Here is a 20,538-nt window from a genome sequence, read left to right as displayed (position 1 = left end):
AGCTGGAAGCCTTTAGAGGGAAAGAGTACACAGGGCTACCAATAACAGGGTACCACCGCACCTTCTGTAGAGGACCCAGGCCCTATCAGTTCAGCAGGGGGGCCTGGCAGGAGTGGGGGACGATTGCTCCGGTCCCCCTGTGTGGCTCTCCCTGCAGCAGCTGAAAGCTGGCAGGAGGGAGAGGAGGAGAAGCCAGCTTTCAGCTGCTGCAGGGAGAACTACACAGGTGGATTGGAGCGCCGATCGCCCCCTCCTGTCCGGGCCCCCCTTCTAAACTGATGGGGCTCGGGTTTTGTACATGAGGTCCCCAGTGATAACCCTTTATCAGTGGCCCTGGAGGGGAGACTGAGGAAATGCTTCCTTCCGCCTGCAGAAAACTGATAATATAATCTCAGCCAAGACAAAGTCACTGGAAAGCAAGGTTGGCTCCATTCACACGTAAGTGTTCTGTGAAGGTGTGCAAAACACACGTGCCGTGCTTACAGCGCCATTCATTGGTAATGGCACAGTAAAAGGCAGCAAGCAAAGTCATTAAAATGCACATCCAATGCATCAAAACAAAGCTCGATGTGCAAAAAGGTACAGGAACTTCTTTGTTGTGCATAGGGCAGCCCACTAAAATGAATAGGCTGCCCTATGCATGTAAAGTGAAAACATGCAAAATAAAACAAAAACGCAAAAATACTTGTTCACAAGAGCTTTTCCAAAAAAGATCCTGTTGCCATCTATGGTGACATGTCAGGAATTTATTCCTGCAGACTTTTAAAGTTCCTTAAAGGTCCACTTTAAACCTATTGATCTCAGATCTGCTCTATGACACCATTTTTCTAAATTCCTGGAATCGTGATATATTGCGATCTTCTGTTAGAACTAATAAGGCCAACAGCCGGTAAGGAATATCGGAGACATGAAAGAAAGATCCCTTTGGGCAGTGCCGCTGGGCAGTCACCTTCGCTCACTCGATTTGAATGTCTGAATAACAGACCCTGCGGTGAGAAGAGACGAAGGACAGACAGAAGCCCAAATTATAGGATGCCGATGGAAGCGTGCCTCGTCCTGCAGGATCAGAGGACCCAGGATATAAAACTAGGCAATCATGTGTCACAGCAGCAAACAAATCGTCCACAATGCACACCTTGCTTTAGAATTCCACCAATGTTGACAGGTAAGGAAGTCAGCAACCTCTGAGGCCGCGTACACACGCGGGGACTGTTCGCCCAACTTTGTCCGCTGAACAGTGTTTCGGCGGACAGTCCGCTCGTGTGTGGGCTTTCAGCGGACAGTTTCAGCGAACAGTCCGCTGAACAAGGTTTTTCGGAAATTCCGTAAAACTGTCCGCTGAAACTTTGTTTCAGCGAACAGTCCCCTCGTGTGTAGGCTTGTTCGTCAAACTAAGTTCCGCGCATGCTCAGAAAGGATTTACACGCCGAAAGTTATAATGCAGTGTATAGGACGTTGTATTTTCCGTCCCGTCGTACGTGCCGTTCACGTCATCGCGCACGGTTTCAGCAAACTGTTCGTTCGTCGTGTGTGGGCAAGTCCGTCCATGCTAATTTTGAGCGGACTGTTTGCTGAAACTGTTTGACGGACAAAGTTGGGCGAACAGTCCCCGCGTGTGTACGCGGCCTGATGGTGGTGAAGGTTGGAATGTTTGTTAACAAGAGAAGAGTTACAAAGCTACTGTTAACATTTTTACTCCAAAACATTCAGGCTCGGTTCACACAGGGGTAACACGACTTTTGGAGGCAACTTGGACGTGACTTGGACGTGACTTGGACACGACTTACAACACTACTTTAAGTCGCCCCAGGCCAGGTGACTTGCCGTGGCCAATCAGAGAATGAGCTCTCAGGGGGGGAACTCCTTTTGAGAGCTGATAATTCTCTGAGAGTCGCCTCCGTATAGACGGAGATCCGACTTGGAGGCGACCTCCATTGAAATAAATGGGTACAAGTTTCCTAGAAGTCGGATTGAAGTAGTACAGGAACCTTTTCTGAAGTCGGAACTACTTCAGTAGTGTGCATTAAGACAGCTCTCATTCACTTACATTGATTTCTACATGTTGTGCGACCTGAGGTGACTTGGGGCGACTTGAAGTTGGATCTGAGTGGCCCCTGTGTGAACCGGCACTAAATGAACACCTTATCAGCCTGACCAACATCCACATTCCCAAAGATTGGAGGTCCTTAGCGATGGAAGGTGTACCAAGGATCTGACCTCTTGATCACAAGCTCCAAACCTGGACAGTTGCCATGTAGGATCCCCCCCCATGCCAACATGAACATTTAACATATCTGTGAATCCTTCACTTAATAATTTGAATAAGTGGAACATCAATAATTACATGAAATATTCATTTCTGTTATCTTGGAACAACTCATCAGCTTGGTCCACCTCCAGACTCCCAATTACCTCATTGAAGAACGAGAGGACTCATGGTCTTTACAATCCACAACAAGATGTTCTAAAGTTTCTGAGGACAACAATTTGCTCCAATAACACATTTCCTTCTAATCATTCTAGTAAATGAACACCTTATCAACCTGACCGACATTCAGATTCCCAAATATCTCCTTGTAGAACAAGGAAACTGTCTCGGTGGTCCATAACAAGATCTTCCAAGAATCCTGAGAGAGCAATCATTTGTTCCAATCATATCTTTCTGCAAAATTGTCCTAGCAGGTGAAGAACACCTTATAAGTTGGACCGACCTCCAAACACCCGAATATCTTATTGTAGAACAAGGGGACCAACTGTCTCATTGTTCCACAACAACAAGACCTTCTAAGGTTCCCAAGGATAATAATGTGTTCTAATAACATATTTCCTCCAAATCATTCTAGCAAAAGAACACCTTATCAGCCTTACCGACCGCCAGTTTCCAAATGCCTCAGTGTAGAACAACAAGACTATCTGTCTCTTTGGTTTACAACAAGATTTTCTAAGGTTCATGAGAACAACAATTTGTTCCAATAACATATTTCCTCCAAGTCATCCTAGTAACCTAACACCAAATTAGCTTCACCGACCTCCAGATTGCTAAATACCTTATTGTAGAACAAGGGGACTAACTGCAACATGTAGCTTCAATAGGATCTTATGCAAATATTAAAATGCCTTGATGGGTGGATGACAGTCAAGATGTTCTAGGATTCCTGAGGACAATGATTTGTTCCAATAAAATATTGCCTCCAGATAATTCTAGTAAGTGAACACCATATCAGCTTGGCTGACCTCCAGATTCCCAAATACCTCATTGTAGAACCATGGGACCTAATTGTCTCTATGGTGCAAAACAAGAATCTTTCTGCAAAATCATTCTAGCAAGTGAACACCTTCTCAGCTTGGCTGACCTCCAGACTCATACCTCATTGTAGAAGAGGGGGACTAACTGGATATATCAGTGGTCTCTGTTCTCCAAAACAAGACCCATACCTCATTGTAGAGGAGGGGGACTAACTGTCTATATCAGTGTTCTCAATGGTCCAAAACAAAACTCGTACTTCATTGTAGAAGAGGGGGACTAACTGGATATATCAGTGGTCTCTATGGTTCAAAACAAGACTCGTACTTCATTGTAGAACAAGGGGACTAACTGTCTATATCAGTGGTCTCTGTTCTCCAAAACAAGACCCATACCTCATTGTAGAGCATACTCATATAATCCAAAACAAGACGCATTCCTCATTGTAGAACAATCTGTCTATATCAGTGGTCTCTATGGTCCAAAACAAGACCATAGTGACCATTGTCTCTATGGTCCAAAACAAGACCTTCCAAGAACCTGAGAAAGACAATTAGTTCCAATAATATCTTATTGCAAAATCATTCTAGCAAGTGAACACCACTTGTAGAACAAGGGGACTAACTGTCTATATCAGTGACCTCCAAAATTCCTTCCCTGGGGCCAGATGTGGCCTCTATCCCGGCCTTGGGGCACTTTTACATCCAAAACTGACTCTAAGGCCCCTTTCACACTGGGGCGCTTTGCGGGGCAGTTTTAACCCCACTAGCGGCCGAAAAAATGTTAAAACTGTCCACAAAGCACCGCTGCAGCGGGCGGTTTTAACCCCTTTTCGGATGCTAGCAGGGGTTAAAACTGCCACGCTAGTGCCGATAAAACAACGGTAAAGCGGCGCTAAATATTGCGCCGCTTTATCGACAGCGCCCGCAATGCCCCAGTGTTAAAGTAGCCTAATAATGGAGCACTATTCCTCCCACTGACACCAAGGGTGGGGCACTATTCCTCCTACTGACACCAAGGATGGGGCACTATTCCTCTCACTGACACCAAGGATGGGGCACTATTCTTCTCATTGACACCAAGGATGGGATGCTACTCCTCCCGTCGATAAACGATAGGGCACTATTCCTTCACTAAAACCAATGATGGGGCATTGTTTACTTCCACTGACACTTGGGCATTTTCTATTCCCACTGGGCACAGTGCAGCCCCCTTAAAGCCTGAAAGACAGTACACTGGCCCTTTGTTTAGAAAGTCTGGAGTACTCTGGTCTAGATGTTCCACAACAAGACATTGCAAGGATCCTGAGAACGATTTGTTCCAATAATATCTTTATACAAAATAATTCTAGCAAGTGAACACCTTATCAGCTTGACCAACCTCCAGACTCCCAAATACCTCACTGTAAAACAGGGGGACAACACGCCACCGTGTTCCACAATAAGACCTTCCAAGGTTCTTGAGAGCAACCAGTAGTTCCAATAATATCTTATGAAATAATAAAATGCCTAGATGTTTGGGTGTCCCTCTGGAAGAGTGGGCATTTTTAGGCATTTTGAATGCAGACCACCCTAGGGAAAACCCACATGTGAAGTTGAACCTCCACGATTATAAGAAGTGAAATCCTATAAATGAAAGGGGTGGGCCAGGCATAGTCAAGTTGGGTTGGATGTTCTCAAGACCATAGAGACAGTGGTCCCTATGGTCTTGTTTTGGACCATAGAGACCGCTGATATAGACAGATTGTTCTACAATGAGGTATGAGTCTTGTTTTGGACTATATGAGTATGCTCTACAATGAGGTATGGGTCTGTCTTGTTTTGGACTATATGAGTATGCTCTACAATGAGGTATGGGTCTTGTGTTGGAGCACAGAGACCACTGATATAGACAGTTAGTCCCCCTGTTCTACAACTAGGTATGAGTCTGGAGGTTGGTCAAGCTGAGGTGTTCACTTGCTAGAATGATTTTGCAATAAGATATTATTGGAGCTAATTGTGGTTCTCAGGTTCTTGGAAGGTCTTGCTTTGGACCATAGAGACAACTGATATAGACAGTTAGTCCCCTTGTTTTGGACTGTATGAGTATGTTCTACAATGAAGTACGAGTCTTGTTTTGAACCATAGAGACCACTGATATATGCAGTTAGTCCCCCTCTTCTACAATGAGGTATGAGTCTGGAGGTCAGCCAAGCTGAGAAGGTGTTCACTTGCTAGAATGATTTTGCAGAAAGATTCTTGTTTTGCACCATAGAGACAATTAGGTCCCATGGTTCTACAATGAGGTATTTGGGAATGTGGAGGTCGGCCAAGCTGATATGGTGTTCACTTACTAGAATTATTTGGAGGCTATATTTTATTGGAACAAATCGTTGTCCTCGGGCACCCTAGAACATCTTGACTGCCATCCACCCATCAAGGCATTTTAATATTTGCATAAGATCCTATTGAAGCTACATGTTGCTCTCAGGATCCTTGGAAGGTCGCTCGTTTTGTAGCATAGAGACTACTGATATAGACAGTTAGTCCCCCTGTTCTACAATTAAGTAGGTGTCTGGAGGTTGGTCAAGCTGAGGTGTTCACTTGCTAGAATGATTTTGCAATAAGATATTATTGGAGCTAATTGTGGTTCTCAGGTTCTTGGAAGGTCTTGTTTTGGACCATAGAGACCACTGATATAGACAGTTAGTCCCCTTGTTCTACAATGAGGTATGAGTCTGGAGGTCAGCCAAGCTGAGAAGGTGTTCACTTGCTAGAATGATTTTGCAGAAAGATTCTTGTTTTGGACCATAGAGACAATTAGGTCCCATGGTTCTACAATGAGGTATTTGGGAATCTGGAGGTGTTCTACAATGAAGTATAAGTCTTGTTTTGGACCATAGAGACCACTGATATAGACAGTTAGCCCCCTTGTTCTACAATGAGGTATGAGTCTTGCTTTGGACTGTACGAGTATGTTCTACAATGAGGTATGAGTCTTCATTTGGACCATAGAGGCATCTAACTTGCTGCAGCTTCTAATGCACATTGTGAGAAGCTCACAGTGTGCAGTGAGATCAGAGTAAGCCATTTCAGTCCAGGAGAATAGCTGATATAACTGTGCAAGACTGAAGGGAAGGCCGGAGTTCTGCTTTAAGAGTCGCTATGTACATTAAAAAAAAAAAATACATTTTGGAGTGGTATGAAGCAGCACTTCCTGTGCACATGTCCTATAAAGAGAACGTTCTGTACACTCACCCAGTAATATTGCAGTAACCACAAGCCCGCACATGTCACCACGCCATCACAGCCCGACTTTACCAGGCCAGAGAAGAGTCTGTGGGAGGTTAATGGCAGATATATAAAAGGAACAAACTCATCATCCAAAGCCCACAGCGGCCTGATGGATCCATAGTAACAATTTTTCATCTATAAATGTGTTCCTTCTGTCTTCACGTCACCAGAAGAGTTCTAATAGTTCATTCGAAAAACCTTGAAAGGGGCGCGTTTCACGAGCGCGCTCGGCCGCTAATGTGAGGCTGAAATAAAATATAATTTGTACTTTGATTGTTGACGATTTTCAGTGCTTTATGGATGAAGAGTCACTTGTAATGAGCGGGTGTCTGCAGACGCTGTGAGTAAACCAATATATCCCGCTTGTAGACAACACAACGAATAGAACTGATTGAGTTATTAAAGCCCAACGCCCAGCTCAGTACATGGAACCATAAATGATCGGCTGCAGCAGAGGACAAGGGGGGCCCTAAAATGACACCGCGGGGCTTAAGATATTCATCAACAAGGTGTGGGGTGTTCAGAACTTCATCATCATAGGATGTGGTGAGCAAGAGGTCTCCCAACGTGGGCCACATCTGACCCATCATGAGATTTTATCTGGCCCCCCCACAAGGGTCAATGGCATATCCTCAGATCTAGACAGTGAACAGAAGGGGGGAACGTGTAAGGGGGGGGGAGGGGCTCAAATGGGGAACCTGATGTTAGAGGGGAATCTAAAATAAGGGGAGACTCTTATAGGGACCCTGATGTAAGGGGAACTCTAAAAGGGACTCTGATGTTAGGAGGGGCTCTGATGGAGACCCTGATGTTAGAGGGGACTGTGATGGGGACCTTGATGTAAGGGGTGCTCTCATGTGGACCTTGATGTAAGTGGGAAGCTGATGTAATGAGGTACCCTGATGTTAGAGGGGAATCTGATGTAAGGGGGACTCTAACAGGGACGTGATGTAAGGGGGGCTCTAACAGGGACCTGATGTAAGGGGGACTCTAACAGGGACCTGATGTAAGAGGGACTCTAACAGGGACCTGATGTAAGGGGGACTCCAAAGGGACCTGATGTAAGGGGGACTCTAACTGGGACCTGATGTAAGGGGGACTCTAACAGGGACCTGATGTAAGGGGGACTCTAACAGGGACCTGATGTAAGGGGGACTCTAACAGGGACCTGATGTAAGGGGGACTCTAACAGGGACCTGATGTAAGGGGGGCTCTAACAGGGACCTGATGTAAGGGGGGCTCTAACAGGGACCTGATGTAAGGGGGGCTCTAACAGGGACCTGATGTAAGGGGGGCTCTAACAGGGACCTGATGTAAGGGGGGCTCTAACAGGGACCTGATGTAAGGGGGACTCTAACAGGGACCTGATGTAAGAGGGACTCCAAAGGGACCTGATGTAAGGGGGCTCTAACAGGGACCTGATGTAAGGGGGGCTCTAACAGGGACCTGATGTAAGGGGGGCTCTAACAGGGACCTGATGTAAGAGGGACTCTAACAGGGACCTGATGTAAGGGGGGCTCTAACAGGGACCTGATGTAAGGGGGGCTCTAACAGGGACCTGATGTAAGGGGGGCTCTAACAGGGACCTGATGTAAGGGGGGCTCTAACAGGGACCTGATGTAAGGGGGGCTCTAACAGGGACCTGATGTAAGGGGGGCTCTAACAGGGACCTGATGTAAGGGGGCTCTGATGGGAGTGGACCTTGATGCAAGGGGAATCTGATGTAAGCGAGGACTCTGATGGGGACCCTGATTTAAGGGTGGAGTCTGATGAAGACCCTAATGTAAGGGGGGGCTGTGACAGGGATCTTGCTGCAAAGGGGACTCTGATGGGACCCTGATATAAGGGAGGACTCTAATGTAAGGGGGGACTCTAATGGAGAGTCTGATGTAAGGGGGTCTCTGATACAGACCTTGATGCAAGGGTGGGCTCTGCTGTAATGGGGGACCCTGATGTTGAAGGGGAATCAGATATAAGAGGGGACTCTAATGGGTACCCTGATATAAAGGAAACTCTGAGGGGGACCCAGATGTAAGAGGGGGCTCTGATGTAGAGTCTGATGTAAGAGGGGGCTCTGATGGAGAGTCTGATGTAATGGGGGGCTCTGATGGAGAGTCTGATGTAATGATGGGAAGTCTGATGTAAGGGGGTCTCTGATGCGGATCTTGATGCAATGGGGGGGCTCTGATGTAATGGGGGACCCTGATGTTTAAGGGGAATCTCTGTATAAAAGGGGACTCTAATGGGGACACTGATATAAAGGAAACTCTGATGGGGACCCTGATGTAAGAGGGGGCTCTGAGGGGGAGTCTGATGTAAGGGGGACTCTGATGGGAACCCTGATGTAAGAGGGACTCTGATCGGGACCATGATGTAAGGGGGACTCTGATGGGAACCCTGATGTTAGGAGGGACTCTGATGGGGATCCTGATGTAAGGAGGACTCTGATGGGAACCCTGATGTTAGGAGGGACTCTGATGGGGACCCTGATGTAAGGGGGACTCTGATGGGAACCCTGATGTTAGGAGGGACTCTGATGGGGATCCTGATGTAAGGAGGACTCTGATGGGAACCCTGATGTTAGGAGGGACTCTGATGGGGACCCTGATGTAAGGGGGACTCTGATGGGAACCCTGATGTAAGGGGGACCCTGATGGGGACCCTGATGTAAGGGGGACTCTGATGGAGACCCTGATGTAAGGGGGGACTCTGATGGGAATCCTAATGTAAGGGGGGACTCTGATGGGGACCCTGATGGGGACCCTGATGTAAGGGGGGACTCTGATGGGCACCCTGATGTAAGGGGGGACTCTGATGGGCACCCTGATGTAAGGGGGGACTCTGATGGGCACCCTGATGTAAGGAGGTACTCTAATGTGAAAAAGGGGACTCTGATGTGATAAGAGGGTTTCTGATGTGGGGTTTTCCTTGGAGTATGTTCATTCATTCTTTAATAAAACAGTTTGTTTTTTTTGGGCTGTAAATATTTGTAAAATATACAATGTGGCTCTCATACATCCTATAGGGTATGGGACGAGGGAGGGAGGGCACCAGGAGCCAATCAGGTGTCTTGGAAGCACAGGTGTTGCAAGGGTACTGTATATGATGACAGAAGGAGGGAGTAGAGAGGGCAGAGATGTGAAGTACTGCTGCTCCTCCATTGTCCAATCACAGGCTGGGGGCTGGGAGCTGACCAATCTGTATTGCTTATTGGCAGCAGACAGAAGCCTGGTCACTGGCCTGGCTGTGCTGTGTGGCAGAGCTGTGTAAATCTCAGGAGTGGATAGCCAGGATTACAAATCCTTTGGCAGATCCTCCTGGTATGTATTTTTTCTTGCTGTCTCGAGATACAATCTAGATGCACAGCAGATAAATCTGGCATTATAATCCCACAAGGGATCAGCTGCGTATTACCAGCAGCCATGAATCACCCACATCTGGAATGGCGGCTCCGCCGGTGTCGGGAAAAGGAAAGTCGCATCAGACGGATGAAATGTCAGACATGCGATCACGCTACCCTCATATCTGTGACTCCTGTATGACACACGGGCTGTGGCGGTGTACAAGAGGTGAGATCTGTGCAGAACTTCGCCCAGCTTTCAGGTATAATCAATGACTCCACGATAACGCCGGGCCCTTTGCTCTTATCTGATTGGTGGAGGGGGGACGAGGGTGTGCCGGGTTTGATCGGTGACTTTAAAACACTCAGACTTAGAGCTGAAGTTTAATCTGCTTATATTTTGCCTTCCCTGATGATTTATTTTTTCTTAAATACAAACTTTCTATTTTTCATTGCATACCTTGTTTTAGGCCCAGTGACGTCATCGCTGGGTCTCCCTGCTTCTCTATGCAATGTGTCAGCACTGGGTCTCCCTGCTTCCCTATGCAATGCTTCATAACTGGGTCTCCCTGCTTCCCCTATGCAATGCTTCATCACTGGGTCTCTCTGCTTCTCTATGCAAAGCTTCATCACTGGATCTCTCTGCTTCCCTTTGCAATGCTTCATCGCTGGGTCTCCCTGCTTCTCTATGCAATGCCTCAGCAGTGGGTCTCCCTGCTTCTCTGTGCAATGCGTCAGCACTGGGCATCCCTGCTTCTCTATGCAATGCGCCATCACTGGGTCTCCCTGCTTCTCTATTCAATGCGCCATCACTGGGTCTCCCTGCTTCTCTATGCAATGCGTCAGCACTGGGTCTCCCTGCTTCTCTATTCAATGCGCCATCGCTGGGTCTCCCTGCTTCTCTATGCAATGCGTCAGCACTGGGTCTCCTTACTTCTCTATGCAATGCAGACAGATCATGGCTGGTGGGAGGGGATAGCAGGGTGCTGTACACCCCTCAGTACTACCCTCTAGAACCCTCAGCCCTGATACAAAGCAGTAGGCTGGCTCTTTAGGGAGGAGTTATGCAAATATCAAAATGTCTTGATGGAGTGGACAAAGCCGCTGTCAAAAATCATGAGCCCCCCCCCCCCCAGTTGACATGCTGGGGTCCAGGGAAATGTAAGCGGGGGGGTCTAACAAAATCAATTTAGGCAGAAATGAATAAAGCTGCCCTGAGCCCCCCCCCCCCCCCCCCCCGTTTAGCTGATGGGGCCTGGGCCTGATACAACGGGCCCGTGGAGGAGTGGGTGTGTCTAAGTAGGCTTCATTTGCATGCAGACCATCCTAGGTAACGCCCACATGTGATGCTGAGACTCCATGACTGACAGAACTGAAATCCAATGAATGAAAGGGGCGGGCCAAGGATAGTCAGGCTGGGGAGGAAAGGGCTAGATGGTGCTGGGTGTCCTCCGGCCAGGAAATAAGGCGGGGCGCTATCTGGCTGCGGCTTCTAATGCACACTGCGAGGGGCTCGCAGTGTGCGGTGAAATCAGAGGAAGACATTTGAGTCCAGGAGAGGAGCCGGGACAGTTTGGAGAAGAAGGAAGGGGGGGGGGGGAGGGGTCAGGATGAGCCTTTTACCCAGAATTCAGTGTGGGTGAACTAATCAGTTGGTAATGATATATCTGTGTGGCGTAGGAACTCGGAGACAAAGCATTTCTAGGAATCGGAGGCGGCGTGCAGATAGGGGCATATTGGGTGCGAATTCCTGAGATAGCTTCATATAGACAGAAATATGCGATGAGAGGAGAGCGCGAGATTCACAAGGACACGGGAAGACACCCGTCCCTATGAAGAGCCCCTTGACATGTGTGTGTTGGTGACGTGTTCCACACCGAGAATTCATTCCATCCAATCTCCCATTGAGGATTGCCGTGCTGCAGTGACACGCACTCTACATGTATTGTGGTGTCGTTCATTTTTAGGGCCCCCGTTCACATCTGTGCCCCGCCTGTGGGGGGGGGGGGGGTTGCATGTTTTTCACACGGGTTCGGGGCGCTTGTAACCGGTATGAGAATGCCGAGGTGTGAGGGGGTTACACTCTAATGCCGCGTTCACACGAGCGGAATGTCCAAAAAACTATGCATGCTCTGAAGCAAGTACGGGATGGAATCTATTGGCTACTGGCTATTGGACTTCCTTTTCCTAGTCCCGTCATACGTGTTCTACGTCACCGCGTTCTTGGCGGTCGCACTTTGGTGTGACTGTGTGTAGGCACGACAGTTTCAGGGGAATTCCGTCTGAAAAACCTTCAGAGTTTATTCCAATGGGAAAATCGGTTGTGTGTGCGCGCCATTAGAATACAATTTACCAGATACTATTAAGACCTTTAGAAGTTTTGGAGTCCTGGGCTATCTCACATGGCCCCCTGCAGTCACCTGAGATCTCTTATATGACCCCTGTAGTTATCTGAGATCTCTTATATGACTCCTGCAGTCACCTGAGATCTCTTATATGACCCCTGTAGTTATCTGAGATCTCTTATATGACCCATGCAGTCACCTGGGATCTCTTATATGACCCCTGCAGTCACCTGGGATCTCTTATATGACCCCTGCAGTCACCTGAGATCTCTTATATGACCCCTGTAGTTATCTGAGATCTCTTATATGACTCCTGCAGTCACCTGAGATCTCTTATATGACTCCTGCAGTCACCTGAGATCCTTTATATGATCCCTGCAGTCACCTGGGATCCCATATTTGACCCCTGTAGTCATCTGGGGATCTCTTAAATGACCCCTGCAGTCACCTGGAATCCCATATATAACTCCTGCAGTCACCTGGAATTCCATATATGACACCTGTAGTCACCTGGAATTCCATATATGAGCCCTGCAGTCAGCTGGAATTCCATATATGACCCCTGCAGTCACCTGGGATCCCTTATATGACCCCTGCAGCCACATGGGATCCCTTATATGACCCCTGTAGTCATCTGGAATCCCATATATGACCACTGCAGTCACCTAGGATCTCTTCTATGACCCCTGCAGCCACCTGGGATCTCTTATATGATCCCTGCAGTCACCTGGGATCTTTTATATGAACCCTATAGTCACCTAGGATCTCTTATATGACCCCTGCAGCAACCTCGGATCTCTTATATGGCCCCTGCAGTCACCTGGGATGTTTTATATGACCCCTATAGTCACCTGGGATCTCTTATATGACCCTTGCAGTCGCCTGGGATCTCTTATATGATCCCTGCAGTCACCTGGGATCTTTTATATGAACCCTATAGTCAACTAGGATCTCTTATATGACCCCTGCAGCCACCTGGGATCTCTTATACAACCCCTGCAGTCGCCTGGGATCTCTTATATGACCCCTGCAGTTGCCTGGGATCTTTTATATGGCCCCTATAGTCACCTGGGATCTCTTATATGACCCCTGTAGTCACCTGGGATCTGTTATATGACCCCTGTAGTCACCTGGGATCTCTTATATGACCCCTGCAGTCGCCTGGGATCTCTTATATGATCCCTGCAGTCACCTGGGATCTTTTATATGGCCCCTATAGTCACCTGGGATCTCTTATATGACCCCTGTAGTCACCTAGGATCTCTTATATGACCCCTGCAGTCGCCTGGGATCTCTTATATGATCCCTGCAGTCACCTGGGATCTCTTATATGACCCCTGAAGTCACCTGGAATCCCATATATGACCCCTGCAGTCACCTGGGATCCCTTATTGGACCCTTATTATGGTCACCTGGGTGGGATCTCTTACCTGACCACCTGCAGTCACCCAAGATCCCTTATATGACCCCTTCAGTCACCTTGAACCTCTAAATAACTCCTTTGGTCAGTAGGGATCCCTTATATGACCCTTTCAATCAGTACTGATGCCTTATATGACCCCTTCGGTCACCTGGGTTCCCTTAAATGACTCCTTTAGTCCCTAGTGATGCATTTTATGACCCTTTCAATCAGTAGTGATCCCTTATATGATACCTTTGGTCACCTGGGATCTCTTATATGACCCCTTAGGTCACCTAGGACCCCCCATATGACCCCTTAGGTCACCTAGGACCCCCTATATGAACCCTGCAGTCACATACATTGCACACAAGTTAATGAGAAGATGCTCTGAAGCATCAATATAAGAATATAAGAAGTCAGCAGTTTTGGTATAGTAAGCCACAATGAGTCAGTTGCAGCCTCCCTGCTCTGCTCCTGCATGAGCTGTGCTGTCACACATGGAGTAGCAGATGAAAAGTCTGTAAAGGCATCAGGTACTGAGGATGTAAGTGAGGAGCAGTTCACATATTACAAGAGAAGGAAAGAGGGGGCTGATTTCAGCACCCCTCCCTGTAAAATAACATCCTGCCTTTCTATAAATGATGATTGATTTCCCATCCTGAGAGGGGAGACGTCTCCGAACTTCTTCCCGCCATCCCTCACTTCACACTTTGTCCAGAAGAACCACGAAAGTGAGAATTCACCCAGCTACCTATTTACTAATAAATCATTATCCCGGATCTCTCCTCTTATGGGAAGGATTCTCCCTGTTCTCTGAGTATTCGGATGAAGACGCAGAGGAAGTGGATGAGAGATTAGTCATTGTGATGTCACAGGAGATGAGAATAAGCAATGAGAAGATGGGGTGTTGTGTAAGAGGGGGAGGGGAGGGGGGGGGGTATGAGGAGCTGGGGGCCGCAGAGACAGGAGGAGGCTACATGTGTGATGAATACACAAAGACCATTAATACATAATTTATTGGGGAGTGAATGACGCCGGGAACCAGAAACCAGAAACCAGCCGGAGAACCTGAACTGTATGAGGAGATCACCTGTCACCGGCCAAAGTGTGCAAATAGAATGATCTGCTACAGGTAGAATAGAATGATCTGCTACAGGTAGAATAGAATGATCTGCTACAGGTAGAATAGAATGATGTGCTACAGGTAGAATAGAATGATCTGCTACAGGTAGAATAGAATGATCTGCTACAGGTAGAATAGAATGATCTGCTACAGGTAGAATAGAATGATCTGCTACAGGTAGATTAGAATGATCTGCTACAGGTAGATTAGAATGATCTGCTACAGGTAGAATAGAATGATCTGCTACAGGTAGAATAGAATGATGTGCTACAGGTAGAATAGAATGATGTGCTACGGGTAGAATAGAATGATCTGCTACAGGTAGAATAGAATGATCTGCTACAGGTAGAATCGAATGATGTGCTACAGGTAGAATAGAATGATGTGCTACAGGTAGAAAATAATGATCTTCTACAGGCAGAATACAATGAATAGTATGGTCTGGAAGAATATGATGATCTACTACAGGTAGAATATAATTATCTCCTATAGTTAGAATAGAATGATCTCCTATAGTTAGAATAGAATGATCTCCTACAGGTAGAATAGAATGATCTACTACAGGTAGAATAGAATGATCTACTATAGGTGGCATATTGTGATCTGCTACAGGTAGAATAGAATGTTTTCCTACAGGTAGAAGACAATGATCTCCTACAGGTAGAATACAATTAATAGTATGATCTGGAAGAAAATGATGATCTCCTACAGGTAAAATAGAATGATCTGCTAAAGGTAGACTAGAATGATCTACTACAGGTAGAATATAATGATCTCCTACAGTTTGAATGGAATGATCTCCTAAAGGTAGAATAGAAGCATCTACTACAGGTAGAATATAATCATCTACTACAGGTGGCATATTGTGATCTGCTACAGGTAGAATAGAATGTTCTCCTACAGGTAGAAGAGAATGATTGTCCACAGGTAGAATAGAATGACCTGCTACAAGTAGGATACAATGGCTCTTGTATTAATATAACAGTTCTAATATAGGCACAAAATACTGGCCCTCTTTGCAATGCAATGCCTCTACTACATGTATGATAGAACGTTTAACAACATAAAGTACAGGCGGAATTCCACAGTCTACAATCGTTGTCAGTCATTGCCTTTACTACAAACGTAGAGCCATAGTTTGCATCATAATGTCTGTATTACAGATGTGCTGCCACAGTTAGCAATAGAATGCCTCTACTACAGATTCAATGCCACATCATAATTCCTCTACTACAGATACAATGCCACATCGTAATTCCTCTACTACAGATACAATGCCACATCGTAATTCCTCTACTACAGGTGTAATTTCACATTTACAGTAACAACATAATGCTACCACCACAAGTATAATACCACTGTTAACAATATAATACCCCTACTACAGGTATAATTCTGTAATTTATAATAATTTATACATTGCTTCTATTATAGATATAATGTTCTAATCAATATCAGAGTGCCTGTAATAGAGGTGTACGGGATGGAATTCATCTCCTACAGGTGTAAAGCCATTGTAAACATCAAAATGTGTCTATCGCAGGCGCATTGCCACTACACACAGCGTAATGCCTCTGTTATATGTTTAATACCATTAGTAATATCATTATCATTAATAGAATGCATTACATAGTGTGCCATTTCACAATATATAGTACAACACCTCTACCACAGCCCTACAACAACCGTGACAAAAAAATGTCCCTATAGCCAATATATACCTATAAATACCGATATACCGGCTACACCCCATTGTGTATACAATGATTACATTATCAGTACAATGAATGTTACAATTACTGTACAATGTCACTTTAACATCCCAAAGTTTTCATACCCAGATGATCAATGCTGTGCCAGAAACACATCCTATCACAGTGTTACAAATATGACAACAACAATGTAACAATAATATAATAACAAGATAATACAAAGAGTCCTATTAGTAGTGACAGCTTCTCCTGTACAGAATAATATTTACTATTCATCATATGGATCTTAGTGGGTGTTCTAGTAGGAATGTGAGATCTATAGTACAGGTCTATATATTATATTATTATTTATTATTATTATTTCATAATATTATTGTTATATCATCATGGGATGTGCACTATATTGTCAAAAGTATCGGGACGCCTGCCTTTGCACGCACATGGGCTTTAATAGACTCCCAGTCTTAGTCGGTAGGGTTCAATATTGAGTTGGCTCCGCCCTTTGCAGCTAGAACAGCTTCAACTCTTCTGGGAAGGCCGTCCACAAGGTTTAGGAGATGTGTCTATGGGGATGTTTGACCATTTATCCAAAAGTGAGGTCCGACACTGATGTTGGACGAGAAGGCCTGGCTCGCAGTCTCCTCTCTAATTCATCCCTAAAGGTGATCTATCAGATTGAGGTCAGGACTCTGTGCAGGTCATTTAAGTTCCTCCAACCCCAACTCACTCATCCATGTCTTTATGGACCTTGCTTTATGCACTGGTGCGCAGTCATGTTGGAACAGGAAGGGGCCGTCCCCAAACTGTTCCCACAAAGCTGGGAGCATGAAATCGTGCAAAATGGTATGCTGACACCTGTTGACGTGTTCTATCAGGTTGAGGTCAGGACTCTGTGCAGGCCAGTCAAGTTCCTCCACCCTAAACTCGCTCATCCGTGTCTTTATGGACCTTGCTTTGCTGGGTTTTCCTGCATCCAATTCATGCATGACAGACAAGCGTGACCGGCTCCCAACGGATCACACATGTTCGAGTCGGCCGCTGTCCGGTTTGAAGAAGGGTCCGGTGTGTGTTTGGGTGCGATTCAGGCTAAAATTTGGACCTAGATCGGTGACCAGGAACGCACCGGACCCCAGGCATGTAAAGCACAGCCGCTCATGTGTGAACCCGGCCGTAGTAGATCTCCCCCTATGTTAGGACTACATAACACCTCCTTCTCATGCCCATAACAGAGGGAGGTGTTTTGTAGTCCACCGAGATAAAGGGAACAATGCCAACTACAGGAACAGGAAGTTATCAGCTCGCAAGATTTGGCTGGACGCACAGATTTTTTTTCTTTTTTTTTTTTTTTTGATGAACAGACATAATAAAACACTTTCTGTGGTATAATTAGCAGACCAAAGTAGAGAGAATAATAGATTTTTATTAGAGTTTACATAAACTTTAAAGTAGAACAAAGAGTTTTTTTTTTGTTTTTTTGCTTGTTTGTTGTTGTTTTTTTTTTGAGTAAGAGAGGGTTATAACCTCTGTTCGTTTTTTTTGCCATCTGTGCCCCATTGGGGAGATTTTCCTTCACTTCCTGTCCCTCAGCCAAACAGGAAGTCAGAGGAAATCCCTGCAAAGTGATGAAAAACTAATGTCCCCGCTGGAAGATGTCTTCTCTTTTCCTGTTCTAATGACAACCCAAAATTTGGGATTTTCTTCCACTTTTGGTGATGACGGTCACCAGGAGGGGGAATCTCCCTAACGGGGACACAGACAGAGCAATCAAACCTGACAGGGGTTCTAATCCCACTCCGCTCCATCCAAAGCTAAAAAAAAAGAAGAAAACTGTTTTTCCTTTAGTTCTACTTTAAATATCCCATCGAGCGTGTTTTATTATGTCTTTTCAGCAAGAGATGATCACATTCAGTGCCTGTTATCAGTTAGCATTGTTCCCTGCTATTACTACAAAACACCTCCCCCTGTAACATGTTAGCATGGTTTCCTGCTATCTCAGTGTGCTACAAACCACCTCGCCATGTTATACATTAGCACACATACCTGCTATCTCGATGTACTACAGAACAACTCCCCATGTTTTGCGTTAGCATTGTTTTCTGCTATCTCAATATACCACAGAACACCTCCACTTGTTATACGTTAGCATGGTTTCCTATCACAGTGCACTACAGAACACTTTCCCCTGTTATCAGTAAGCATTGGTTACTGCTATCTCAATGTACTACAGAACACCTCCCCTGTTACACATTAGCATGGTTTACTGCTTTCTCTGTGTCCTACAGAACACCTCCCCCTGTTCGACGTTACCATGGCCTCCTGTTATCTCAATGTACCACAGAACACCTCCCCCTGTTATCAGTTAGCATGGTTTCCTGCTATCTCAGTGTACCACAGAACACCTCCCCCTGTTATCAGTTAGCATGGTTTCCTGCTATCTCAGTGTACCACAGAACACCTCCCCCTGTTATCAGTTAGCATGGTTTCCTGCTATCTCAGTGTACCACAGAACACCTCCCCCTGTTATACAATAACATGTTTTTTTGAAATCTCCTTGTACTACAGAACATCTCCCCCTGTTATATGTAAGTATTGTTTCCTGCTATCTTAGTGCACTACAGAACAACCCCCCCCTCCCCTCTCTTATACGTTCGCGTTGCTTCCTGCTATCTCAATGAACTACAAAACACCTCCCCCTGTTATACATTAGCATAGTTTCCCGCTATCTCAATGTACTACAGAACACCTCCCCTTGTTATATATCAGTGTGCTTTCCTGCTATCTATGAGGGCTGCAATGTACCTTCCCCTGGTATGGAGAAGAAAGGGAGGTGATATGTAGTCCTACATGGAGGGGCAGGGGGTGTGCAGGAGGGGAAACTGCCCTGGGCACAGTAAAGCAAGGAGGCAAAGAATAGATACAGGGTAGTACACCAATCCTACAACATGTATTATCATGGGGGGGGGGGTTCTGGATCCTTGCCCTGGGAGCTCACGGGTCATGTTCTGGTACTGAGTGCCCCAATGATTAATTGCCCCTCCTGCCCCCCTTTCCCCCAGTTGTCCCCAACATTTTATTACCATATCCAGGGACACTAATCCTGCCCCTCTGCACCCCCAGGACCACAAGTGCAATGAACCGCAGATCAGATATTAACTCCAAAGAGCTGGAGCCCACCTGCCAGGACTGCCACGACCCACCAGAACAGCAGGGACCCCCCCCCCTGCAGCCCCCCCCCCCCCCCCAGGACAGCAAAGCACTGGCAGGGGGTAGTTATGTAAGACTCACCCTATAGAATTACCAGCCTGAGCACAGCAAATAATAATAACCACTTCCTGATGGGGGATCTAGTGACACTGTAAGGGGGATCAGAGGCAGGGGCACCCCCAATCAGAGGCAGGGACACCCCTAATACGAGGCAGGGACACCCCTGGGTGCAGGTGGCATGGCACCCCACCCTGCCCTGCTGGAAGTGCCCCTGTCCCTGGTCACAGCTGGGTGCTGTCCCCCAACACATGACCTGTGTCACAGATAGAGAATAAAGGAACATTGTGCTTACCATGAGCAGACCCCATCCAGGGGGAGCGGGGCGGTCAGCATGCATCCATAGTGTCTCACCAAGGTCCCAGCTCTCTATAGATCCCAGCGCAGGCAGCTCACACTGACAGCTCACCTCTCATGGCTCTGCTGTGTGTGTGCAGGGAGTGGGGCTGGGGGAAGGGGCGTGGCCTGCTGCGCTCAGCCAATCCACTCCCGGGACTCTATCGCCCCGCCCCTCCCTTCTGTCACTCAGGGAAGGGAGAGGTGACAAGGGCTGGGACAGGCTGAGCACATGTGTGACTGTGTATAGTATATATATATATATATATATATATATAGTATATACAGTGTACTCATCACTGCACTCATCACAGGCTTTATCTATTTCCAGCATGAGCTGACACTTTTATAGGGTGACTCTGTGGGGTGGATGAGCTTTATTGCTATAAGGATGGCGCTTACATAGGCAGGAGGCATGCATGTTACATCAGCTCCCCAGGCAATGGGGGATCCTGACCGACAAACATTGTACAAGGATGTGTAATACCCGCCATGTGTGGGGA

At 46.5% G+C, this 20,538-nt stretch overlaps 1 protein-coding gene across 16 annotated transcripts in view; it reads right to left on the bottom strand.

Moving 5' to 3' along the window:
- The window catches only part of MICAL2 (microtubule associated monooxygenase, calponin and LIM domain containing 2), a 392,610-nt gene extending 372,471 nt beyond the window's left edge, over positions 1-20,139 (bottom strand). For all 16 annotated transcript variants that reach the window (XR_013262554.1, XR_013262555.1, XR_013262556.1 and 13 more), the window contains exon 1: positions 19,995-20,139. The gene's annotated coding sequence lies outside the window, so the exon portion shown is untranslated. The remainder of the gene's footprint in view (positions 1-19,994) is intronic.
- Positions 20,140-20,538: the final 399 nt, after the last annotated feature.

This window comes from Lithobates pipiens, unplaced genomic scaffold (assembly GCF_037356315.1).
Source record: "Lithobates pipiens isolate NorthernLeopardFrog02 unplaced genomic scaffold, aLitPip1_a1.2 Scaffold_24, whole genome shotgun sequence".
NCBI lineage: Eukaryota > Metazoa > Chordata > Amphibia > Anura > Ranidae > Lithobates > Lithobates pipiens.
Note: the sequence above shows the minus strand (reverse complement) of the source record. Positions and strands in the feature narration are given on the sequence as shown.